Source organism: Limanda limanda, chromosome 20 (assembly GCF_963576545.1).
Source record: "Limanda limanda chromosome 20, fLimLim1.1, whole genome shotgun sequence".
Taxonomy (NCBI): Eukaryota; Metazoa; Chordata; class Actinopteri; order Pleuronectiformes; family Pleuronectidae; genus Limanda; species Limanda limanda.
This window is the reverse complement of record NC_083655.1, coordinates 22,460,001-22,487,710: the sequence shown is the minus strand read 5'-3', so window position 1 is coordinate 22,487,710 and position 27,710 is coordinate 22,460,001.

Sequence of the window (27,710 nt, the reverse complement as noted above, 5' to 3'; positions counted from 1 at the left end):
ATGTGTGATGAAAAATTCAAGAATATAACCATTTCTTCCAAAAAACAGGCAGATCTCCCTGTTTCCAGCGCTTTTCTGACACTTGGGCTGACATGTGATGAAAAAGTCAGAAATCTTAATCAATGCTTCCAAAAAAGGCTTATCTCCCCGTTTCCAGCTGTTTAGTGACATTTGGGATGATGTGTGATGAAAAATTCAAGAATTTAACCTTTTCTTCCAAAAAAAGGCAGATCTCCCTGTTTCCAGCGCTTTTCTGACACTGGAGCTGATATGTGATGAAAAAGTCAAAATGTTAACCATTGATTCCAAAAAAGGCTTATCTCCCCGTTTCCAGCTGTTTAGTGACATTTGGGATGATGTGTGATGAAAAATTCAAGAATTTAACCATTTCTTCCAAAAAAGGCTTATCTCCCTGTTTCCAGCGCTTTTCTGACACTTGGGCTGACATGTGATGAAAAAGTCAGAAATCTTAATCAATGCTTCCAAAAAAGGCTTATCTCCCCGTTTCCAGCTGTTTAGTGACATTTGGGATGATGTGTGATGACAAATTCAAGAATATAACCTTTTCTTCCAAAAAAAGGCAGATCTCCCTGTTTCCAGCGCTTTTCTGACACTTGGGCTGACATGTGCTGAAAAAGTCAGAAATCTTAATCAATGCTTCCAAAAAAGGCTTATCTCCCCGTTTCCAGCTGTTCAGTGACATTTGGGATGATGTGTGATGAAAAATTCAAGAATTTAACCATTTCTTCCAAAAAAGGCTTATCTCCCTGTTTCCAGCGCTTTTCTGACACTTGGGCTGACATGTGATGAAAAAGTCAGAAATCTTAATCAATGCTTCCAAAAAAGGCTTATCTCCCCGTTTCCAGCTGTTTAGTGACATTTGGGATGATGTGTGATGAAAAATTCAAGAATTTAACCATTTCTTCCAAAAAAGGCTTATCTCCCTGTTTCCAGCGCTTTTCTGACACTTGGGCTGACATGTGATGAAAAAGTCAGAAATCTTAATCAATGCTTCCAAAAAAGGCTTATCTCCCCGTTTCCAGCTGTTTAGTGACATTTGGGATGATGTGTGATGACAAATTCAAGAATATAACCTTTTCTTCCAAAAAAAGGCAGATCTCCCTGTTTCCAGCGCTTTTCTGACACTTGGGCTGACATGTGCTGAAAAAGTCAGAAATCTTAATCAATGCTTCCAAAAAAGGCTTATCTCCCCGTTTCCAGCTGTTTAGTGACATTTGGGATGATGTGTGATGACAAATTCAAGAATATAACCTTTTCTTCCAAAAAAAGGCAGATCTCCCTGTTTCCAGCGCTTTTCTGACACTTGGGCTGACATGTGCTGAAAAAGTCAGAAATCTTAATCAATGCTTCCAAAAAAGGCTTATCTCCCCGTTTCCAGCTGTTTAGTGACATTTGGGATGATGTGTGATGAAAAATTCAAGAATATAACCTTTTCTTCCAAAAAAAGGCAGATCTCCCTGTTTCCAGCGCTTTTCTGACACTTGGGCTGACATGTGATGAAAAAGTCAGAAATCTTAATCAATTCTTCCAAAAAAGGCTTATCTCCCCGTTTCCAGCTGTTTAGTGACATTTGGGATGATGTGTGATGAAAAATTCAAGAATTTAACCTTTTCTTCCAAAAAAGGCTTATCTCCCTGTTTCCAGCGCTTTTCTGACACTTGGGCTGACATGTGATGAAAAAGTCAGAAATCTTAATCAATGCTTCCAAAAAAGCTTATCTCTCCGTTTCCAGCTGTTTAGTGACATTTGGGATGATGTGTGATGAAAAATTCAAGAATTTAACCTTTTCTTCCAAAAAAAAGCAGATCTACCTGTTTCCAGCGCTTTTCTGACACTGGAGCTGATATGTGATGAAAAAGTCAAAATGTTAACCATTGCTTCCAAAAAAGGCTTATCTCCCCGTTTCCAGCTGTTTAGTGACATTTGGGATGATGTGTGATGAAAAATTCAAGAATATAACCATTTCTTCCAAAAAACAGGCAGATCTCCCTGTTTCCAGCGCTTTTCTGACACTTGGGCTGACATGTGATGAAAAAGTCAGAAATCTTAATCAATGCTTCCAAAAAAGGCTTATCTCCCCGTTTCCAGCTGTTTAGTGACATTTGGGATGATGTGTGATGAAAAATTCAAGAATATAACCTTTTCTTCCAAAAAAAGGCAGATCTCCCTGTTTCCAGCGCTTTTCTGACACTTGGGCTGACATGTGATGAAAAAGTCAGAAATCTTAATCAATTCTTCCAAAAAAGGCTTATCTCCCCGTTTCCAGCTGTTTAGTGACATTTGGGATGATGTGTGATGAAAAATTCAAGAATTTAACCATTTCTTCCAAAAAAGGCTTATCTCCCTGTTCCAGCGCTTTTCTGACACTTGGGCTGACATGTGATGAAAAAGTCAGAAATCTTAATCAATGCTTCCAAAAAAGGCTTATCTCCCCGTTTCCAGCTGTTAGTGACATTTGGGATGATGTGTGATGAAAAATTCAAGAATTTAACCTTTTCTTCCAAAAAAAGGCAGATCTACCTGTTTCCAGCGCTTTTCTGACACTGGAGCTGATATGTGATGAAAAAGTCAAAATGTTAACCATTGCTTCCAAAAAAGGCTTATCTCCCCGTTTCCAGCTGTTTAGTGACATTTGGGATGATGTGTGATGAAAAATTCAAGAATATAACCATTTCTTCCAAAAAACAGGCAGATCTCCCTGTTTCCAGCGCTTTTCTGACACTTGGGCTGACATGTGATGAAAAAGTCAGAAATCTTAATCAATGCTTCCAAAAAAGGCTTATCTCCCCGTTTCCAGCTGTTTAGTGACATTTGGGATGATGTGTGATGAAAAATTCAAGAATTTAACCATTTCTTCCAAAAAAGGCTTATCTCCCTGTTTCCAGCGCTTTTCTGACACTTGGGCTGACATGTGATGAAAAAGTCAGAAATCTTAATCAATGCTTCCAAAAAAGGCTTATCTCCCCGTTTCCAGCTGTTTAGTGACATTTGGGATGATGTGTGATGAAAAATTCAAGAATTTAACCATTTCTTCCAAAAAAGGCTTATCTCCTGTTTCCAGCGCTTTTCTGACACTTGGGCTGACATGTGATGAAAAAGTCAGAAATCTTAATCAATGCTTCCAAAAAAGGCTTATCTCCCCGTTTCCAGCTGTTTAGTGACATTTGGGATGATGTGTAATGAAAAATTCAAGAATTTAACCTTTTCTTCCAAAAAAAGGCAGATCTCCCTGTTTCCAGCGCTTTCTGACACTGGAGCTGATATGTGATGAAAAAGTCAAAATGTTAACCATTGCTTCCAAAAAAGGCTTATCTCCCCGTTTCCAGCTGTTTAGTGACATTTGGGATGATGTGTGATGAAAAATTCAAGAATTTAACCATTTCTTCCAAAAAAGGCTTATCTCCCTGTTTCCAGCGCTTTTCTGACACTTGGGCTGACATGTGATGAAAAAGTCAGAAATCTTAATCAATGCTTCCAAAAAAGGCTTATCTCCCCGTTTCCAGCTGTTTAGTGACATTTGGGATGATGTGTGATGACAAATTCAAGAATATAACCTTTTCTTCCAAAAAAAGGCAGATCTCCCTGTTTCCAGCGCTTTTCTGACACTTGGGCTGACATGTGATGAAAAAGTCAGAAATCTTAATCAATGCTTCCAAAAAAGGCTTATCTCCCCGTTTACAGCTGTTTAGTGACATTTGGGATGATGTGTGATGAAAAATTCAAGAATTTAACCATTTCTTCCAAAAAAGGCTTATCTCCTGTTTCCAGCGCTTTTCTGACACTTGGGCTGACATGTGATGAAACAGTCAGAAATCTTAATCAATGCTTCCAAAAAAGGCTTATCTCCCCGTTTCCAGCTGTTTAGTGACATTTGGGATGATGTGTGATGAAAAATTCAAGAATTTAACCATTTCTTCCAAAAAGGCTTATCTCCCTGTTTCCAGCGCTTTTCTGACACTTGGGCTGACATGTGATGAAAAAGTCAGAAATCTTAATCAATGCTTCCAAAAAAGGCTTATCTCCCCGTTTCCAGCTGTTTAGTGACATTTGGGATGATGTGTGATGAAAATTCAAGAATTTAACCATTTCTTCCAAAAAAGGCTTATCTCCCTGTTTCCAGCGCTTTTCTGACACTTGGGCTGACATGTGATGAAAAAGTCAGAAATCTTAACCATTGCTTCCAAAAAAGGCTTATCTCCCCGTTTCCAGCTGTTTAGTGACATTTGGGATGAGTGTGATGAAAATTCAAGAATATAACCATTTCTTCAAAAAAAAAGGCAGATCTCCCTGTTTCCAGCGCTTTTCTGACACTTGGGCTGACATGTGATGAAAAGTCAGAAATCTTAATCAATGCTTCCAAAAAAGGCTTATCTCCCCGTTTCCAGCTGTTTAGTGACATTTGGGATGAATGTGTGATGAAAAATTCAAGAATTTAACCATTTCATCCAAAAAAGGCTTATCTCCCTGTTTCCAGCGCTTTTCTGACACTTGGGCTGACATGTGATGAAAAAGTCAGAAATCTGAATCAATGCTTCCAAAAAAGGCTTATCTCCCCGTTTCCAGCTGTTTAGTGACATTTGGGATGATGTTTAATGAAAAATTCAAGAATTTAACCTTTTCTTCCAAAAAAAGGCAGATCTCCCTGTTTCCAGCGCTTTTCTGACACTGGAGCTGATATGGGATGAAAAAGTCAAAATGTTAACCATTGCTTCCAAAAAGTCTTATCTCCCCGTTTCCAGCTGTTTAGTGACATTTGGGATGATGTCTGATGAAAAATTCAAGAATTTAACCATTTCTTCCAAAAAAGGCTTATCTCCCTGTTTCCAGCGCTTTTCTGACACTTGGGCTGACATGTGATGAAAAAGTCAGAAATCTTAATCAATGCTTCCAAAAAAGGCTTATCTCCCCGTTTCCAGCTGTTTAGTGACATTTGGGATGATGTGTGATGAAAATTCAAGAATTTAACCATTTCTTCCAAAAAAGGCTTATCTCCCTGTTTCCAGCGCTTTTCTGACTCTTGGGCTGACATGTGATGAAAAAGTCAGAAATCTTAATCAATGCTTCCAAAAAAGGCTTATCTCCCCGTTTCCCGCTGTTTAGTGACATTTGGGATGATGTGTGATGAAAAATTCAAGAATTTAACCTTTTCTTCCAAAAAAAGGCAGATCTACCTATTTCCAGCGCTTTTCTGACACTGGAGCTGATATGTGATGAAAAAGTCAAAATGTTAACCATTGCTTCCAAAAAGGCTTATCTCCCCGTTTCCAGCTGTTTAGTGACATTTGGGATGATGTGTGATGAAAAATTCAAGAATATAACCTTTTCTTCCAAAAAAAGGCAGATCTCCCTGTTTCCAGCGCTTTTCTGACACTTGGGCTGACATGTGATGAAAAAGTCAGAAATCTTAATCAATGCTTCCAAAAAAGGCTTATCTCCCCGTTTCCAGCTGTTTAGTGACATTTGGGATGATGTGTGATGAAAAATTCAAGAATTTAACCATTTCTTCCAAAAAAGGCTTATCTCCCTGTTTCCAGCGCTTTTCTGACACTTGGGCTGACATGTGATGAAAAAGTCAGAAATCTTAATCAATGCTTCCAAAAAAGGCTTATCTCCCCGTTTCCAGCTGTTTAGTGACATTTGGGATGATATGTGATGAAAAATTCAAGAATTTAACCTTTTCTTCCAAAAAAAGGCAGATCTCCCTGTTTCCAGCGCTTTTCTGACACTGGAGCTGACATGTGATGAAAAAGTCAAAATGTTAACCATTGCTTCCAAAAAGGCTTATCTCCCAGTTTCCAGCTGTTTAGTGACATTTGGGATGATGTGTGATGAAAAACTCAAGAATATAACCTTTTCTTCCAAAAAAAGGCAGATCTCCCTGTTTCCAGCGCTTTTCTGACACTTGGGCTGACATGTGATGAAAAAGTCAGAAATCTTAATCAATGCTTCCAAAAAAGGCTTATCTCCCCGTTTCCAGCTGTTTAGTGACATTTAGGATGATGTGTGATGAAAAATTCAAGAATTTAACCATTTCTTCCAAAAAAAGGCTTATCTCCCTGTTTCCAGCGCTTTTCTGACACTTGGGCTGACATGTGATGAAAAAGTCAGAAATCTTAATCAATGCTTCCAAAAAGGCTTATCTCCCCGTTTCCAGCTGTTTAGTGACATTTGGGATGATGTGAGATGAAAAATTCAAGAATTTAACCTTTTCTTCCAAAAAAAGGCAGATCTCCCTGTTTCCAGCGCTCTTCTGACACTGGAGCTGATATGTGATGAAAAAGTCAAAATGTTAACCATTGCTTCCAAAAAAGGCTTATCTCCCCGTTTCCAGCTGTTTAGTGACATTTGGGATGATGTGTGATGAAAAATTCAAGAATTTAACCATTTCTTCCAAAAAAGGCTTATCTCCTGTTTCCAGCGCTTTTCTGACACTTGTGCTGACATGTGATGAAAAAGTCAGAAATCTTAATCAATGCTTCCAAAAAGGCTTATCTCCCCGTTTCCAGCTGTTTAGTGACATTTGGGATGATGTGTGATGAAAAATTCAAGAATTTAACCATTTCTTCCAAAAAAGGCTTATCTCCCTGTTTCCAGCACTTTTCTGACACTTGGGCTGACATGTGATGAAAAAGTCAAAATGTTAACCATTGCTTCCAAAAAAGGCTTATCTCCCCGTTTCCAGCTGTTTAGTGACATTTGGGATGATGTGTGATGAAAAATTCAAGAATATAACCTTTTCTTCCAAAAAAGGCAGATCTCCCTGTTTCCAGCGCTTTTCTGACACTTGGGCTGACATGTGATGAAAAAGTCAGAAATCTTAATCAATGCTTCCAAAAAAGGCATATCTCCCCGTTTCTAGCTGTTTAGTGACATTTGGATGATGTGTGATGAAAAATTCAAGAATTTAACCATTTCTTCCAAAAAAGGCTTATCTCCCTGTTTCCAGCGCTTTTCTGACACTTGGGCTGACATGTGATGAAAAAGTCAGAAATCTTAACCATTGCTTCCAAAAAAGGCTTATCTCCCCGTTTCCAGCTGTTTAGTGACATTTGGGATGATGTGTGATGAAAAATTCAAGAATATAACCATTTCTTCCAAAAAAAAGGCAGATCTCCCTGTTTCCAGCGCTTTTCTGACACTTGGGCTGACATGTGATGAAAAAGTCAGAAATCTTAATCAATGCTTCCAAAAAAGGCTTATCTCCCCGTTTCCAGCTGTTTAGTGACATTTGGGATGATGTGTGATGAAAAATTCAAGAATTTAACCATTTCATCCAAAAAAGGCTTATCTCCCTGTTTCCAGCGCTTTTCTGACACTTGGGCTGACATGTGATGAAAAAGTCAGAAATCTGAATCAATGCTTCCAAAAAAGGCTTATCTCCCCGTTTCCAGCTGTTTAGTGACATTTGGGATGATGTGTAATGAAAAATTCAAGAATTTAACCTTTTCTTCCAAAAAAAGGCAGATCTCCCTGTTTCCAGCGCTTTTCTGACACTGGAGCTGATATGTGATGAAAAAGTCAAAATGTTAACCATTGCTTCCAAAAAAGTCTTATCTCCCCGTTTCCAGCTGTTTAGTGACATTTGGGATGATGTGTGATGAAAAATTCAAGAATTTAACCATTTCTTCCAAAAAAGGCTTATCTCCCTGTTTCCAGCGCTTTTCTGACACTTGGGCTGACATGTGATGAAAAAGTCAGAAATCTTAATCAATGCTTCCAAAAAAGGCTTATCTCCCCGTTTCCAGCTGTTTAGTGACATTTGGGATGATGTGTGATGAAAAATTCAAGAATTTAACCATTTCTTCCAAAAAAGGCTTATCTCCCTGTTTCCAGCGCTTTTCTGACTCTTGGGCTGACATGTGATGAAAAAGTCAGAAATCTTAATCAATGCTTCCAAAAAAGGCTTATCTCCCCGGTTTCCCGCTGTTTAGTGACATTTGGGATGATGTGTGATGAAAAATTCAAGAATTTAACCTTTTCTTCCAAAAAAAGGGCAGATCTACCTATTTCCAGCGCTTTTCTGACACTGGAGCTGATATGTGATGAAAAAGTCAAAATGTTAACCATTGCTTCCAAAAAAGGCTTATCTCCCCGTTTCCAGCTGTTTAGTGACATTTAGGATGATGTGTGATGAAAAATTCAAGAATATAACCTTTTCTTCCAAAAAAAGGCAGATCTCCCTGTTTCCAGCGCTTTTCTGACACTTGGGCTGACATGTGATGAAAAAGTCAGAAATCTTAATCAATGCTTCCAAAAAAGGCTTATCTCCCCGTTTCCAGCTGTTTAGTGACATTTGGGATGATGTGTGATGAAAAATTCAAGAATTTAACCATTTCTTCCAAAAAGGCTTATCTCCCTGTTTCCAGCGCTTTTCTGACACTTGTGCTGACATGTGATGAAAAAGTCAGAAATCTTAATCAATGCTTCCAAAAAAGGCTTATCTCCCCGTTTCCAGCTGTTTAGTGACATTTGGGATGATGTGTGATGAAAAATTCAAGAATTTAACCATTTCTTCCAAAAAAGGCTTATCTCCCTGTTTCCAGCACTTTTCTGACACTTGGGCTGACATGTGATGAAAAAGTCAAAATGTTAACCATTGCTTCCAAAAAAGGCTTATCTCCCCGTTTCCAGCTGTTTAGTGACATTTGGGATGATGTGTGATGAAAAATTCAAGAATATAACCTTTTCTTCCAAAAAAAGGCAGATCTCCCTGTTTCCAGCGCTTTTCTGACACTTGGGCTGACATGTGATGAAAAAGTCAGAAATCTTAATCAATGCTTCCAAAAAAGGCATATCTCCCCGTTTCCAGCTGTTTAGTGACATTTGGGATGATGTGTGATGAAAATTCAAGAATTTAACCATTTCTTCCAAAAAAGGCTTATCTCCCTGTTTCCAGCGCTTTTCTGACACTTGGGCTGACATGTGATGAAAAAGTCAGAAATCTTAACCATTGCTTCCAAAAAAGGCTTATCTCCCCGTTTCCAGCTGTTTAGTGACATTTGGGATGATGTGTGATGAAAAATTCAAGAATATAACCATTTCTTCCAAAAAAAAGGCAGATCTCCCTGTTTCCAGCGCTTTTCTGACACTTGGGCTGACATGTGATGAAAAAGTCAGAAATCTTAATCAATGCTTCCAAAAAAGGCTTATCTCCCCGTTTCCAGCTGTTTAGTGACATTTGGGATGATGTGTGATGAAAAATTCAAGAATTTAACCATTTCATCCAAAAAGGCTTATCTCCCTGTTTCCAGCGCTTTTCTGACACTTGGGCTGACATGTGATGAAAAAGTCAGAAATCTGAATCAATGCTTCCAAAAAAGGCTTATCTCCCCGTTTCCAGCTGTTTAGTGACATTTGGGATGATGTGTAATGAAAAATTCAAGAATTTAACCTTTTCTTCCAAAAAAAGGCAGATCTCCCTGTTTCCAGCGCTTTTCTGACACTGGAGCTGATATGTGATGAAAAAGTCAAAATGTTAACCATTGCTTCTGCTTCCAAAAAAGGCTTATCTCCCCGTTTCCAGCTGTTTAGTGACATTTGGGATGATGTGTGATGAAAAATTCAAGAATTTAACCATTTCTTCCAAAAAAGGCTTATCTCCCTGTTTCCAGCGCTTTTCTGACACTTGGAATGACATGTGATGAAAAAGTCAAAATGTTAACCATTGCTTCCAAAAAAGGCTTATCTCCCCGTTTCCAGCTTTTTAGTGACATTTGGGATGATGTGTGATGAAAAATTCAAGAATATAACCTTTTCTTCCAAAAAAAGGCAGATCTCCCTGTTTCCAGCGCTTTTCTGACACTTGGGCTGACATGTGATGAAAAAGTCAGAAATCTTAATCAATGCTTCCAAAAAAGGCTTATCTCCCCGTTTCCAGCTGTTTAGTGACATTTGGGATGATGTGTGATGAAAAATTCAAGAATTTAACCATTTCTTCCAAAAAAGGCTTATCTCCCTGTTTCCAGCGCTTTTCTGACACTTGGGCTGACATGTGATGAAAAAGTCAGAAATCTTAATCAATGCTTCCAAAAAAGGCTTATCTCCCCGTTTCCAGCTGTTTAGTGACATTTGGGATGATGTGTGATGAAAAATTCAAGAATTTAACCATTTCTTCCAAAAAAGGCTTATCTCCCTGTTTCCAGCGCTTTTCTGACACTTGGGCTGACATGTGATGAAAAAGTCAAAATGTTAACCATTGCTTCCAAAAAAGGCTTATCTCCCCGTTTCCAGCTTTTTAGTGACATTTGGGATGATGTGTGATGAAAAATTCAAGAATATAACCTTTTCTTCCAAAAAAAGGCAGATCTCCCTGTTTCCAGCGCTTTTCTAACACTGGAGCTGATATGTGATGAAAAAGTCAAAATGTTAACCATTGCTTCCAAAAAAGGCTTATCTCCCCGTTTCCAGCTGTTTAGTGACATTTGGGATGATGTGTGATGAAAAATTCAAGAATATAACCTTTTCTTCCAAAAAAAGGCAGATCTCCCTGTTTCCAGCGCTTTTCTGACACTTGGGCTGACATGTGATGAAAAAGTCAAAATGTTAACCATTGCTTCCAAAAAAGGCTTATCTCCCCGTTTCCAGCTGTTTAGTGACATTTGGGATGATGTGTGATGAAAAATTCAAGAATATAACCTTTTCTTCCAAAAAAAGGCAGATCTCCCTGTTTCCAGCGCTTTTCTGACACTTGGGCTGACATGTGATGAAAAAGTCAGAAATCTTAATCAATGCTTCCAAAAAAGGCTTATCTCCCCGTTTCCAGCTGTTTAGTGACATTTGGGATGATGTGTGATAAAAAATTCAAGAATTTAACCATTTCTTCCAAAAAAAGGCAGATCTCCCTGTTTCCAGCGCTTTTCTGACACTGGAGCTGATATGTGATGAAAAAGTCAAAATTTTAACCATTGCTTCCAAAAAAGGCTTATCTCCCCGTTTCCAGCTGTTTAGTGACATTTGGGATGATGTGTGATGAAAAATTCAAGAATTTAACCATTTCTTCCAAAAAGGCTTATCTCCCTGTTTCCAGCGCTTTTCTGACACTTGGGCTGACATGTGATGAAAAAGTCAGAAATCTTAATCAATGCTTCCAAAAAAGGCTTATCTCCCCGTTTCCAGCTGTTTAGTGACATTTGGGATGATGTGTGATGAAAAATTCAAGAATTTAACCATTTCTTCCAAAAAGGCTTATCTCCCTGTTTCCAGCGCTTTTCTGACACTTGGGCTGACATGTGATGAAAAAGTCAAAATGTTAACCATTGCTTCCGAAAAAGGCTTATCTCCCCGTTTCCAGCTGTTTAGTTACATTTGGGATGATGTGTGATGAAAAATTCAAGAATATAACCTTTTCTTCCAAAAAAAGGCAGATCTCCCTGTTTCCAGCGCTTTTCTGACACTTGGGCTGACATGTGATGAAAAAGTCAGAAATCTTAATCAATGCTTCCAAAAAAGGCTTATCTCCCCGTTTCCAGCTGTTTAGTGACATTTGGGATGATGTGTGATAAAAAATTCAAGAATTTAACCATTTCTTCCAAAAAAAGGCAGATCTCCCTGTTTCCAGCGCTTTTCTGACACTGGAGCTGATATGTGATGAAAAAGTCAAAATGTTAACCATTGCTTCCAAAAAAGGCTTATCTCCCCGTTTCCAGCTGTTTAGTGACATTTGGGATGATGTGTGATGAAAAATTCAAGAATTTAACCATTTCTTCCAAAAAAGGCTTATCTCCCTGTTTCCAGCGCTTTTCTGACACTTGGGCTGACATGTGATGAAAAAGTCAGAAATCTTAATCAATGCTTCCAAAAAAGGCTTATCTCCCCGTTTCCAGCTGTTTAGTGACATTTGGGATGATGTGTGATGAAAAATTCAAGAATTTAACCATTTCTTCCAAAAAAGGCTTATCTCCCTGTTTCCAGCGCTTTTCTGACACTTGGGCTGACATGTGATGAAAAAGTCAAAATGTTAACCATTGCTTCCAAAAAAGGCTTATCTCCCCGTTTCCAGCTGTTTAGTGACATTTGGGATGATGTGTGATGAAAAATTCAAGAATATAACCTTTTCTTCCAAAAAAAGGCAGATCTCCCTGTTTCCAGCGCTTTTCTGACACTTGGGCTGACATGTGATGAAAAAGTCAGAAATCTTAATCAATGCTTCCAAAAAAGGCTTATCTCCCCGTTTCCAGCTGTTTAGTGACATTTGGGATGATGTGTGATGAAAAATTCAAGAATTTAACCATTTCTTCCAAAAAAGGCTTATCTCCCTGTTTCCAGCGCTTTTCTGACACTTGGGCTGACATGTGATGAAAAAGTCAAAATGTTAACCATTGCTTCCAAAAAAGGCTTATCTCCCCGTTTCCAGCTGTTTAGTGACATTTGGGATGATTTGTGATGAAAAATTCAAGAATATAACCTTTTCTTCCAAAAAAAGGCAGATCTCCCTGTTTCCAGCGCTTTTCTGACACTTGGGCTGACATGTGATGAAAAAGTCAGAAATCTTAATCAATGCTTCCGAAAAAGGCTTATCTCCCCGTTTCCAGCTGTTTAGTGACATTTGGGATGATGTGTGATGAAAAATTCAAGAATTTAACCATTTCTTCCAAAAAAGGCTTATCTCCCTGTTTCCAGCGCTTTTCTGACACTTGGGCTGACATGTGATGAAAAAGTCAGAAATCTTAATCAATGCTTCCAAAAAAGGCTTATCTCCCCGTTTCCAGCTGTTTAGTGACATTTGGGATGATGTGTGATGAAAAATTCAAGAATTTAACCTTTTCTTCCAAAAAAGGCTTATCTCCCTGTTTCCAGCGCTTTTCTGACACTTGGGCTGACATGTGATGAAAAAGTCAGAAATCTTAATCAATGCTTCCAAAAAAGGCTTATCTCCCCGTTTCCAGCTGTTTAGTGACATTTGGGATGATGTGTGATAAAAAATTCAAGAATTTAACCATTTCTTCCAAAAAAAGGCAGATCTCCCTGTTTCCAGCGCTTTTCTGACACTGGAGCTGATATGTGATGAAAAAGTCAAAATGTTAACCATTGCTTCCAAAAAAGGCTTATCTCCCCGTTTCCAGCTGTTTAGTGACATTTGGGATGATGTGTGATGAAAAATTCAAGAATTTAACCATTTCTTCCAAAAAAGGCTTATTTCCCTGTTTCCAGCGCTTTTCTGACACTTGGGCTGACATGTGATGAAAAAGTCAGAAATCTTAATCAATGCTTCCAAAAAAGGCTTATCTCCCCGTTTCCAGCTGTTTAGTGACATTTGGGATGATGTGTGATGAAAAATTCAAGAATTTAACCATTTCTTCCAAAAAAGGCTTATCTCCCTGTTTCCAGGGCTTTTCTGACACTTGGGCTGACATGTGATGAAAAAGTCAAAATGTTAACCATTGCTTCCAAAAAAGGCTTATCTCCCCGTTTCCAGCTGTTTAGTGACATTTGGGATGATGTGTGATGAAAAATTCAAGAATATAACCTTTTCTTCCAATAAAAGGCAGATCTCCCTGTTTCCAGCGCTTTTCTGACACTTGGGCTGACATGTGATGAAAAAGTCAGAAATCTTAATCAATGCTTCCAAAAAAGGCTTATCTCCCCGTTTCCAGCTGTTTAGTGACATTTGGGATGATGTGTGATGAAAAATTCAAGAATTTAACCATTTCTTCCAAAAAAGGCTTATCTCCCTGTTTCCAGCGCTTTTCTGACACTTGGGCTGACATGTGATGAAAAAGTCAAAATGTTAACCATTGCTTCCAAAAAAGGCTTATCTCCCCGTTTCCAGCTGTTTAGTGACATTTGGGATGATGTGTGATGAAAAATTCAAGAATATAACCTTTTCTTCCAAAAAAAGGCAGATCTCCCTGTTTCCAGCGCTTTTCTGACACTTGGGCTGACATGTGATGAAAAAGTCAGAAATCTTAATCAATGCTTCCAAAAAAGGCTTATCTCCCCGTTTCCAGCTGTTTAGTGACATTTGGGATGATGTGTGATGAAAAATTCAAGAATTTAACCATTTCTTCCAAAAAAGGCTTATCTCCCTGTTTCCAGCGCTTTTCTGACACTTGGGCTGACATGTGATGAAAAAGTCAGAAATCTTAATCAATGCTTCCAAAAAAGGCTTATCTCCCCGTTTCCAGCTGTTTAGTGACATTTGGGATGATGTGTGATGAAAAATTCAAGAATTTAACCATTTCTTCCAAAAAAAGGCTTATCTCCCTGTTTCCAGCGCTTTTCTGACACTTGGGCTGACATGTGATGAAAAAGTCAGAAATCTTAATCAATGCTTCCGAAAAAGGCTTATCTCCCCGTTTCCAGCTGTTTAGTGACATTTGGGATGATGTGTGATGAAAAATTCAAGAATATAACCTTTTCTTCCAAAAAAAGGCAGATCTCCCTGTTTCCAGCGCTTTTCTGACACTTGGGCTGACATGTGATGAAAAAGTCAGAAATCTTAATCAATGCTTCCAAAAAAGGCTTATCTCCCCGTTTCCAGCTGTTTAGTGACATTTGGGATGATGTGTGATGAAAAATTCAAGAATTTAACCATTTCTTCCAAAAAAGGCTTATCTCCCTGTTTCCAGCGCTTTTCTGACACTTGGGCTGACATGTGATGAAAAAGTCAGAAATCTTAATCAATGCTTCCAAAAAAGGCTTATCTCCCCGTTTCCAGCTGTTTAGTGACATTTGGGATGATGTGTGATGAAAAATTCAAGAATTTAACCATTTCTTCCAAAAAAGGCTTATCTCCCTGTTTCCAGCGCTTTTCTGACACTTGGGCTGACATGTGATGAAAAAGTCAAAATGTTAACCATTGCTTCCAAAAAAGGCTTATCTCCCCGTTTCCAGCTGTTTAGTGACATTTGGGATGATGTGTGATGAAAAATTCAAGAATATAACCTTTTCTTCCAAAAAAAGGCAGATCTCCCTGTTTCCAGCGCTTTTCTGACACTTGGGCTGACATGTGATGAAAAAGTCAGAAATCTTAATCAATGCTTCCAAAAAAGGCTTATCTCCCCGTTTCCAGCTGTTTAGTGACATTTGGGATGATGTGTGATGAAAAATTCAAGAATTTAACCATTTCTTCCAAAAAAGGCTTATCTCCCTGTTTCCAGCGCTTTTCTGACACTTGGGCTGACATGTGATGAAAAAGTCAAAATGTTAACCATTGCTTCCAAAAAAGGCTTATCTCCCCGTTTCCAGCTGTTTAGTGACATTTGGGATGATTTGTGATGAAAAATTCAAGAATATAACCTTTTCTTCCAAAAAAAGGCAGATCTCCCTGTTTCCAGCGCTTTTCTGACACTTGGGCTGACATGTGATGAAAAAGTCAGAAATCTTAATCAATGCTTCCGAAAAAGGCTTATCTCCCCGTTTCCAGCTGTTTAGTGACATTTGGGATGATGTGTGATGAAAAATTCAAGAATTTAACCATTTCTTCCAAAAAAGGCTTATCTCCCTGTTTCCAGCGCTTTTCTGACACTTGGGCTGACATGTGATGAAAAAGTCAGAAATCTTAATCAATGCTTCCAAAAAAGGCTTATCTCCCCGTTTCCAGCTGTTTAGTGACATTTGGGATGATGTGTGATGAAAAATTCAAGAATTTAACCTTTTCTTCCAAAAAAGGCTTATCTCCCTGTTTCCAGCGCTTTTCTGACACTTGGGCTGACATGTGATGAAAAAGTCAGAAATCTTAATCAATGCTTCCAAAAAAGGCTTATCTCCCCGTTTCCAGCTGTTTAGTGACATTTGGGATGATGTGTGATAAAAAATTCAAGAATTTAACCATTTCTTCCAAAAAAAGGCAGATCTCCCTGTTTCCAGCGCTTTTCTGACACTGGAGCTGATATGTGATGAAAAAGTCAAAATGTTAACCATTGCTTCCAAAAAAGGCTTATCTCCCCGTTTCCAGCTGTTTAGTGACATTTGGGATGATGTGTGATGAAAAATTCAAGAATTTAACCATTTCTTCCAAAAAAGGCTTATCTCCCTGTTTCCAGCGCTTTTCTGACACTTGGGCTGACATGTGATGAAAAAGTCAGAAATCTTAATCAATGCTTCCAAAAAAGGCTTATCTCCCCGTTTCCAGCTGTTTAGTGACATTTGGGATGATGTGTGATGAAAAATTCAAGAATTTAACCATTTCTTCCAAAAAAGGCTTATCTCCCTGTTTCCAGCGCTTTTCTGACACTTGGGCTGACATGTGATGAAAAAGTCAAAATGTTAACCATTGCTTCCAAAAAAGGCTTATCTCCCCGTTTCCAGCTGTTTAGTGACATTTGGGATGATGTGTGATGAAAAATTCAAGAATATAACCTTTTCTTCCAATAAAAGGCAGATCTCCCTGTTTCCAGCGCTTTTCTGACACTTGGGCTGACATGTGATGAAAAAGTCAGAAATCTTAATCAATGCTTCCAAAAAAGGCTTATCTCCCCGTTTCCAGCTGTTTAGTGACATTTGGGATGATGTGTGATGAAAAATTCAAGAATTTAACCATTTCTTCCAAAAAAGGCTTATCTCCCTGTTTCCAGCGCTTTTCTGACACTTGGGCTGACATGTGATGAAAAAGTCAAAATGTTAACCATTGCTTCCAAAAAAGGCTTATCTCCCCGTTTCCAGCTGTTTAGTGACATTTGGGATGATGTGTGATGAAAAATTCAAGAATATAACCTTTTCTTCCAAAAAAAGGCAGATCTCCCTGTTTCCAGCGCTTTTCTGACACTTGGGCTGACATGTGATGAAAAAGTCAGAAATCTTAATCAATGCTTCCAAAAAAGGCTTATCTCCCCGTTTCCAGCTGTTTAGTGACATTTGGGATGATGTGTGATGAAAAATTCAAGAATTTAACCATTTCTTCCAAAAAAGGCTTATCTCCCTGTTTCCAGCGCTTTTCTGACACTTGGGCTGACATGTGATGAAAAAGTCAGAAATCTTAATCAATGCTTCCAAAAAAGGCTTATCTCCCCGTTTCCAGCTGTTTAGTGACATTTGGGATGATGTGTGATGAAAAATTCAAGAATTTAACCATTTCTTCCAAAAAAAGGCTTATCTCCCTGTTTCCAGCGCTTTTCTGACACTTGGGCTGACATGTGATGAAAAAGTCAGAAATCTTAATCAATGCTTCCAAAAAAGGCTTATCTCCCCGTTTCCAGCTGTTTAGTGACATTTGGGATGATGTGTGATGAAAAATTCAAGAATATAACCTTTTCTTCCAAAAAAAGGCAGATCTCCCTGTTTCCAGCGCTTTTCTGACACTTGGGCTGACATGTGATGAAAAAGTCAGAAATCTTAATCAATGCTTCCAAAAAAGGCTTATCTCCCCGTTTCCAGCTGTTTAGTGACATTTGGGATGATGTGTGATGAAATATTCAAGAATTTAACCATTTCTTCCAAAAAAGGCTTATCTCCCTGTTTCCAGCGCTTTTCTGACACTTGGGCTGACATGTGATTAAAAAGTCAGAAATCTTAATCAATGCTTCCAAAAAAGGCTTATCTCCCCGATTCCAGCTGTTTAGTGACATTTGGGATGATGTGTGATGAAAAATTCAAGAATATAACCTTTTCTTCCAAAAAAAGGCAGATCTCCCTGTTTCCAGCGCTTTTCTGACACTTGGGCTGACATGTGATGAAAAAGTCAGAAATCTTAATCAATGCTTCCAAAAAAGGCTTATCTCCCCGTTTCCAGCTGTTTAGTGACATTTGGGATGATGTGTGATGAAATATTCAAGAATTTAACCATTTCTTCCAAAAAAGGCTTATCTCCCTGTTTCCAGCGCTTTTCTGACACTTGGGCTGACATGTGATGAAAAAGTCAGAAATCTTAATCAATGCTTCCAAAAAAGGCTTATCTCCCCGATTCCAGCTGTTTAGTGACATTTGGGATGATGTGTGATGAAAAATTCAAGAATATAACCTTTTCTTCCAAAAAAAGGCAGATCTCCCTGTTTCCAGCGCTTTTCTGACACTTGGGCTGACATGTGATGAAAAAGTCAGGAAATCTTAATCAAATGCTTCCAAAAAAGGCTTATCTCCCCGTTTCCAGCTGTTTAGTGACATTTGGGATGATGTGTGATGAAAAATTCAAGAATTTAACCATTTCTTCCAAAAAAGGCTTATCTCCCTGTTTCCAGCGCTTTTCTGACACTTGGGCTGACCATGTGATGAAAAAGTCAGAAATCTTAATCAATGCTTCCAAAAAAGGCTTATCTCCCCGTTTCCAGCTGTTTAGTGACGTTTGGGATGATGTGTGATGAAAAATTCAAGAATTTAACCTTTTCTTCCAAAAAAAGGCAGATCTCCCTATTTCCAGCGCTTTTCTGACACTGGAGCTGATATGTGATGAAAAAGTCAAAATGTTAACCATTGCTTCCAAAAAGGCTGATCTCCCCGTTTCCAGCTGTTTAGTGACATTTGGGATGATGTGTGATGAAAAATTCAAGAATATAACCTTTTCTTCCAAAAAAGGCAGATCTCCCTGTTTCCAGCGCTTTTCTGACACTTGGGCTGACATGTGATGAAAAAGTCAGAAATCTTAATCAATGCTTCCAAAAAAGGCTTATCTCCCCGTTTCCAGCTGTTTAGTGACATTTGGGATGATGTGTGATGAAAAATTCAAGAATTTAACCATTTCTTCCAAAAAAGGCTTATCTCCCTGTTTCCAGCGCTTTTCTGACACTTGGGCTGACATGTGATGAAAAAGTCAGAAATCTTAATCAATGCTTCCAAAAAAGGCTTATCTCCCCGTTTCCAGCTGTTTAGTGACATTTGGGATGATGTGTGATGAAAAATTCAAGAATATAACCTTTTCTTCCAAAAAAAGGCAGATCTCCCTGTTTACAGCGCTTTTCTGACACTTGGGCTGACATGTGATGAAAAAGTCAGAAATCTTAATCAATGCTTCCAAAAAAGGCTTATCTCCCCGTTTCCAGCTGTTTAGTGACATTTGGGATGATGTGTGATGAAAAATTCAAGAATTTAACCATTTCTTCCAAAAAAGGCTTATCTCCCTGTTTCCAGCGCTTTTCTGACACTTGGGCTGACATGTGATGAAAAAGTCAGAAATCTTAATCAATGCTTCCAAAAAAGGCTTTTCTCCCCGTTTCCAGCTGTTTAGTGACATTTGGGATGATGTGTGATGAAAAATTCAAGAATTTAACCATTTCTTCCAAAAAAGGCTTATCTCCCTGTTTCCAGCTCTTTTCTGACACTTGGGCTGACATGTGATGAAAAAGTCAGAAATCTTAATCAATGCTTCCAAAAAAGGCTTATCTCCCCGTTTCCAGCTGTTTAGTGACATTTGGGATGATGTGTGATGAAAAATTCAAGAATTTAACCTTTTCTTCCAAAAAAAGGCAGATCTACCTGTTTCCAGCGCTTTTCTGACTCTGGAGCTGATATGTGATGAAAAAGTCAAAATGTTAACCATTGCTTCCAAAAAAGGCTTATCTCCCCGTTTCCAGCTGTTTAGTGACATTTGGGATGATGTGTGATGAAAAATTCAAGAATATAACCTTTTCTTCCAAAAAAAGGCAGATCTCCCTGTTTCCAGCGCTTTTCTGACACTTGGGCTGACATGTGATGAAAAAGTCAGAAATCTTAATCAATGCTTCCAAAAAAGGCTTATCTCCCCGTTTCCAGCTGTTTAGTGACATTTGGGATGATGTGTGATGAAAAATTCAAGAATTTAACCATTTCTTCCAAAAAAGGCTTATCTCCCTGTTTCCAGCGCTTTTCTGACACTTGGGCTGACATGTGATGAAAAAGTCAGAAATCTTAATTAATGCTTCCAAAAAAGGCTTATCTCCCCGTTTCCAGCTGTTTAGTGACATTTGGGATGATGTGTGATGAAAAATTCAAGAATTTAACCATTTCTTCCAAAAAAGGCTTATCTCCCTGTTTCCAGCGCTTTTCTGACACTTGGGCTGACATGTGATGAAAAAGTCAGAAATCTTAATCAATGCTTCCAAAAAAGGCTTATCTCCCCGTTTCCAGCTGTTTAGTGACATTTGGGATGATGTGTGATGAAAAATTCAAGAATACAACCTTTTCTTCCAAAAAAAGGCAGATCTCCCTGTTTCCAGCGCTTTTCTGACACTTGGGCTGACATGTGATGAAAAAGTCAGAAATCTTAATCAATGCTTCCAAAAAAGGCTTATCTCCCCGTTTCCAGCTGTTTAGTGACATTTGGGATGATGTGTGATGAAAAATTCAAGAATTTAACCATTTCTTCCAAAAAAGGCTTATCTCCCTGTTTCCAGCGCTTTTCTGACACTTGGGCTGACATGTGATGAAAAAGTCAGAAATCTTAATCAATGCTTCCAAAAAAGGCTTATCTCCCCGTTTCCAGCTGTTTAGTGACATTTGGGATGATGTGTGATGAAAAATTCAAGAATACAACCTTTTCTTCCAAAAAAAGGCAGATCTCCCTGTTTCCAGAGCTTTTCTGACACTTGGGCTGACATGTGATGAAAAAGTCAGAAATCTTAATCAATGCTTCCAAAAAAGGCTTATCTCCCCGTTTCCAGCTGTTTAGTGACATTTGGGATGATGTGTGATGAAAAATTCAAGAATTTAACCATTTCTTCCAAAAAAGGCTTATCTCCCTGTTTCCAGCGCTTTTCTGACACTTGGGCTGACATGTGATGAAAAAGTCAGAAATCTTAATCAATGCTTCCAAAAAAGGCTTATCTCCCCGTTTCCAGCTGTTTAGTGACATTTGGGATGATGTGTGATGAAAAATTCAAGAATATAACCTTTTCTTCCAAAAAAAGGCAGATCTCCCTGTTTCCAGCGCTTTTCTGACACTTGGGCTGACATGTGATGAAAAAGTCAGAAATCTTAATCAATGCTTCCAAAAAAGGCTTATCTCCCCGTTTCCAGCTGTTTAGTGACGTTTGGGATGATGTGTGATGAAAAATTCAAGAATTTAACCTTTTCTTCCAAAAAAAGGCAGATCTCCCTGTTTCCAGCGCTTTTCTGACACTGGAGCTGATATGTGATGAAAAAGTCAAAATGTTAACCATTGCTTCCAAAAAAGGCTGATCTCCCCGTTTCCAGCTGTTTAGTGACATTTGGGATGATGTGTGATGAAAAATTCAAGAATATAACCTTTTCTTCCAAAAAAAGGCAGATCTCCCTGTTTCCAGCGCTTTTCTGACACTTGGGCTGACATGTGATGAAAAAGTCAGAAATCTTAATCAATGCTTCCAAAAAAGGCTTATCTCCCCGTTTCCAGCTGTTTAGTGACATTTGGGATGATGTGTGATGAAAAATTCAAGAATTTAACCATTTCTTCCAAAAAAGGCTTATCTCCCTGTTTCCAGCGCTTTTCTGACACTTGGGCTGACATGTGATGAAAAAGTCAAAATGTTAACCATTGCTTCCAAAAAAGGCTTATCTCCCCGTTTCCAGCTGTTTAGTGACATTTGGGATGATGTGTGATGAAAAATTCAAGAATATAACCTTTTCTTCCAAAAAAAGGCAGATCTCCCTGTTTCCAGCGCTTTTCTGACACTTGGGCTGACATGTGATGAAAAAGTCAGAAATCTTAATCAATGCTTCCAAAAAAGGCTTATCTCCCCGTTTCCAGCTGTTTAGTGACATTTGGGATGATGTGTGATGAAAAATTCAAGAATTTAACCATTTCTTCCAAAAAAGGCTTATCTCCCTGTTTCCAGCGCTTTTCTGACACTTGGGCTGACATGTGATGAAAAAGTCAGAAATCTTAATCAATGCTTCCAAAAAAGGCTTATCTCCCCGTTTCCAGCTGTTTAGTGACGTTTGGGATGATGTGTGATGAAAAATTCAAGAATTTAACCTTTTCTTCCAAAAAAAGGCAGATCTCCCTGTTTCCAGCGCTTTTCTGACACTGGAGCTGATATGTGATGAAAAAGTCAAAATGTTAACCATTGCTTCCAAAAAAGGCTGATCTCCCCGTTTCCAGCTTTTTAGTGACATTTGGGATGATGTGTGATGAAAAATTCAAGAATATAACCTTTTCTTCCAAAAAAAGGCAGATCTCCCTGTTTCCAGCGCTTTTCTGACACTTGGGCTGACATGTGATGAAAAAGTCAAAAATCTTAATCAATGCTTCCAAAAAAGGCTTATCTCCCCGTTTCCAGCTGTTTAGTGACATTTGGGATGATGTGTGATGAAAAATTCAAGAATATAACCTTTTCTTCCAAAAAAAGGCAGATCTCCCTGTTTCCAGCGCTTTTCTGACACTTGGGCTGACATGTGATGAAAAAGTCAGAAATCTTAATCAATGCTTCCAAAAAAGGCTTATCTCCCCGTTTCCAGCTGTTTAGTGACATTTGGGATGATGTGTGATGAAAAATTCAAGAATTTAACCATTTCTTCCAAAAAAGGCTTATCTCCCTGTTTCCAGCGCTTTTCTGACACTTGGGCTGACATGTGATGAAAAAGTCAAAATGTTAACCATTGCTTCCAAAAAAGGCTTATCTCCCCGTTTCCAGCTGTTTAGTGACATTTGGGATGATGTGTGATGAAAAATTCAAGAATATAACCTTTTCTTCCAAAAAAAGGCAGATCTCCCTGTTTCCAGCACTTTTCTGACACTTGGGCTGACATGTGATGAAAAAGTCAGAAATCTTAATCAATGCTTCCAAAAAAGGCTTATCTCCCCGTTTCCAGCTGTTTAGTGACATTTGGGATGATGTGTGATGAAAAATTCAAGAATTTAACCATTTCTTCCAAAAAAGGCTTATCTCCCTGTTTCCAGCGCTTTTCTGACACTTGGGCTGACATGTGATGAAAAAGTCAGAAATCTTAATCAATGCTTCCAAAAAAGGCTTATCTCCCCGTTTCCAGCTGTTTAGTGACGTTTGGGATGATGTGTGATGAAAAATTCAAGAATTTAACCTTTTCTTCCAAAAAAAGGCAGATCTCCCTGTTTCCAGCGCTTTTCTGACACTGGAGCTGATATGTGATGAAAAAGTCAAAATGTTAACCATTGCTTCCAAAAAAGGCTGATCTCCCCGTTTCCAGCTGTTTAGTGACATTTGGGATGATGTGTGATGAAAAATTCAAGAATATAACCTTTTCTTCCAAAAAAAGGCAGATCTCCCTGTTTCCAGCGCTTTTCTGACACTTGGGCTGACATGTGATGAAAAAGTCAGAAATCTTAATCAATGCTTCCAAAAAAGGCTTATCTCCCCGTTTCCAGCTGTTTAGTGACATTTGGGATGATGTGTGATGAAAAATTCAAGAATTTAACCATTTCTTCCAAAAAAGGCTTATCTCCCTGTTTCCAGCGCTTTTCTGACACTTGGGCTGACATGTGATGAAAAAGTCAAAATGTTAACCATTGCTTCCAAAAAAGGCTTATCTCCCCGTTTCCAGCTGTTTAGTGACATTTGGGATGATGTGTGATGAAAAATTCAAGAATATAACCTTTTCTTCCAAAAAAAGGCAGATCTCCCTGTTTCCAGCACTTTTCTGACACTTGGGCTGACATGTGATGAAAAAGTCAGAAATCTTAATCAATGCTTCCAAAAAAGGCTTATCTCCCCGTTTCCAGCTGTTTAGTGACATTTGGGATGATGTGTGATGAAAAATTCAAGAATTTAACCATTTCTTCCAAAAAAGGCTTATCTCCCTGTTTCCAGCGCTTTTCTGACACTTGGGCTGACATGTGATGAAAAAGTCAGAAATCTTAATCAATGCTTCCAAAAAAGGCTTATCTCCCCGTTTCCAGCTGTTTAGTGACGTTTGGGATGATGTGTGATGAAAAATTCAAGAATTTAACCTTTTCTTCCAAAAAAAGGCAGATCTCCCTGTTTCCAGCGCTTTTCTGACACTGGAGCTGATATGTGATGAAAAAGTCAAAATGTTAACCATTGCTTCCAAAAAAGGCTGATCTCCCCGTTTCCAGCTGTTTAGTGACATTTGGGATGATGTGTGATGAAAAATTCAAGAATATAACCTTTTCTTCCAAAAAAAGGCAGATCTCCCTGTTTCCAGCGCTTTTCTGACACTTGGGCTGACATGTGATGAAAAAGTCAGAAATCTTAATCAATGCTTCCAAAAAAGGCTTATCTCCCCGTTTCCAGCTGTTTAGTGACATTTGGGATGATGTGTGATGAAAAATTCAAGAATTTAACCATTTCTTCCAAAAAAGGCTTATCTCCCTGTTTCCAGCGCTTTTCTGACACTTGGGCTGACATGTGATGAAAAAGTCAGAAATCTTAATCAATGCTTCCAAAAAAGGCTTATCTCCCCGTTTCCAGCTGTTTAGTGACATTTGGGATGATGTGTGATGAAAAATTCAAGAATATAACCTTTTCTTCCAAAAAAAGGCAGATCTCCCTGTTTCCAGCGCTTTTCTGACACTTGGGCTGACATGTGATGAAAAAGTCAGAAATCTTAATCAATGCTTCCAAAAAAGGCTTATCTCCCCGTTTCCAGCTGTTTAGTGACATTTGGGATGATGTGTGATGAAAAATTCAAGAATTTAACCATTTCTTCCAAAAAAGGCTTATCTCCCTGTTTCCAGCGCTTTTCTGACACTTGGGCTGACATGTGATGAAAAAGTCAGAAATCTTAATCAATGCTTCCAAAAAAGGCTTATCTCCCCGTTTCCAGCTGTTTAGTGACGTTTGGGATGATGTGTGATGAAAAATTCAAGAATTTAACCTTTTCTTCCAAAAAAAGGCAGATCTCCCTGTTTCCAGCGCTTTTCTGACACTGGAGCTGATATGTGATGAAAAAGTCAAAATGTTAACCATTGCTTCCAAAAAAGGCTGATCTCCCCGTTTCCAGCTGTTTAGTGACATTTGGGATGATGTGTGATGAAAAATTCAAGAATATAACCTTTTCTTCCAAAAAAAGGCAGATCTCCCTGTTTCCAGCGCTTTTCTGACACTTGGGCTGACATGTGATGAAAAAGTCAGAAATCTTAATCAATGCTTCCAAAAAAGGCTTATCTCCCCGTTTCCAGCTGTTTAGTGACATTTGGGATGATGTGTGATGAAAAATTCAAGAATTTAACCATTTCTTCCAAAAAAGGCTTATCTCCCTGTTTCCAGCGCTTTTCTGACACTTGGGCTGACATGTGATGAAAAAGTCAGAAATCTTAATCAATGCTTCCAAAAAAGGCTTATCTCCCCGTTTCCAGCTGTTTAGTGACATTTGGGATGATGTGTAATGAAAAATTCAAGAATTTAACCTTTTCTTTCAAAAAAAGGCAGATCTCCCTGTTTCCAGCGCTTTTCTGACACTGGAGCTGATATGTGATGAAAAAGTCAAAATGTTAACCATTGCTTCCAAAAAAGGCTTATCTCCCCGTTTCCAGCTGTTTAGTGACATTTGGGATGATGTGTGATGAAAAATTCAAGAATTTAACCATTTCTTCCAAAAAAGGCTTATCTCCCTGTTTCCAGCGCTTTTCTGACACTTGGGCTGACATGTGATGAAAAAGTCAGAAATCTTAATCAATGCTTCCAAAAAAGGCTTATCTCCCCGTTTCCAGCTGTTTAGTGACATTTGGGATGATGTGTGATGAAAAATTCAAGAATATAACCTTTTCTTCCAAAAAAAGGCAGATCTCCCTGTTTCCAGCGCTTTTCTGACACTTGGGCTGACATGTGATGAAAAAGTCAGAAATCTTAATCAATGCTTCCAAAAAAGGCTTATCTCCCCGTTTCCAGCTGTTTAGTGACGTTTGGGATGATGTGTGATGAAAAATTCAAGAATTTAACCTTTTCTTCCAAAAAAAGGCAGATCTCCCTGTTTCCAGCGCTTTTCTGACACTGGAGCTGATATGTGATGAAAAAGTCAAAATGTTAACCATTGCTTCCAAAAAAGGCTGATCTCCCCGTTTCCAGCTGTTTAGTGACATTTGGGATGATGTGTGATGAAAAATTCAAGAATATAACCTTTTCTTCCAAAAAAAGGCAGATCTCCCTGTTTCCAGCGCTTTTCTGACACTTGGGCTGACATGTGATGAAAAAGTCAGAAATCTTAATCAATGCTTCCAAAAAAGGCTTATCTCCCCGTTTCCAGCTGTTTAGTGACATTTGGGATGATGTGTGATGAAAAATTCAAGAATTTAACCATTTCTTCCAAAAAAGGCTTATCTCCCTGTTTCCAGCGCTTTTCTGACACTTGGGCTGACATGTGATGAAAAAGTCAAAATGTTAACCATTGCTTCCAAAAAAGGCTTATCTCCCCGTTTCCAGCTGTTTAGTGACATTTGGGATGATGTGTGATGAAAAATTCAAGAATATAACCTTTTCTTCCAAAAAAAGGCAGATCTCCCTGTTTCCAGCGCTTTTCTGACACTTGGGCTGACATGTGATGAAAAAGTCAGAAATCTTAATCAATGCTTCCAAAAAAGGCTTATCTCCCCGTTTCCAGCTGTTTAGTGACATTTGGGATGATGTGTGATGAAAAATTCAAGAATTTAACCATTTCTTCCAAAAAAGGCTTATCTCCCTGTTTCCAGCGCTTTTCTGACACTTGGGCTGACATGTGATGAAAAAGTCAGAAATCTTAATCAATGCTTCCAAAAAAGGCTTATCTCCCCGTTTCCAGCTGTTTAGTGACGTTTGGGATGATGTGTGATGAAAAATTCAAGAATTTAACCTTTTCTTCCAAAAAAAGGCAGATCTCCCTGTTTCCAGCGCTTTTCTGACACTGGAGCTGATATGTGATGAAAAAGTCAAAATGTTAACCATTGCTTCCAAAAAAGGCTGATCTCCCCGTTTCCAGCTTTTTAGTGACATTTGGGATGATGTGTGATGAAAAATTCAAGAATATAACCTTTTCTTCCAAAAAAAGGCAGATCTCCCTGTTTCCAGCGCTTTTCTGACACTTGGGCTGACATGTGATGAAAAAGTCAAAAATCTTAATCAATGCTTCCAAAAAAGGCTTATCTCCCCGTTTCCAGCTGTTTAGTGACATTTGGGATGATGTGTGATGAAAAATTCAAGAATATAACCTTTTCTTCCAAAAAAAGGCAGATCTCCCTGTTTCCAGCGCTTTTCTGACACTTGGGCTGACATGTGATGAAAAAGTCAGAAATCTTAATCAATGCTTCCAAAAAAGGCTTATCTCCCCGTTTCCAGCTGTTTAGTGACATTTGGGATGATGTGTGATGAAAAATTCAAGAATTTAACCATTTCTTCCAAAAAAGGCTTATCTCCCTGTTTCCAGCGCTTTTCTGACACTTGGGCTGACATGTGATGAAAAAGTCAAAATGTTAACCATTGCTTCCAAAAAAGGCTTATCTCCCCGTTTCCAGCTGTTTAGTGACATTTGGGATGATGTGTGATGAAAAATTCAAGAATATAACCTTTTCTTCCAAAAAAAGGCAGATCTCCCTGTTTCCAGCGCTTTTCTGACACTTGGGCTGACATGTGATGAAAAAGTCAGAAATCTTAATCAATGCTTCCAAAAAAGGCTTATCTCCCCGTTTCCAGCTGTTTAGTGACATTTGGGATGATGTGTGATGAAAAATTCAAGAATTTAACCATTTCTTCCAAAAAAGGCTTATCTCCCTGTTTCCAGCGCTTTTCTGACACTTGGGCTGACATGTGATGAAAAAGTCAGAAATCTTAATCAATGCTTCCAAAAAAGGCTTATCTCCCCGTTTCCAGCTGTTTAGTGACGTTTGGGATGATGTGTGATGAAAAATTCAAGAATTTAACCTTTTCTTCCAAAAAAAGGCAGATCTCCCTGTTTCCAGC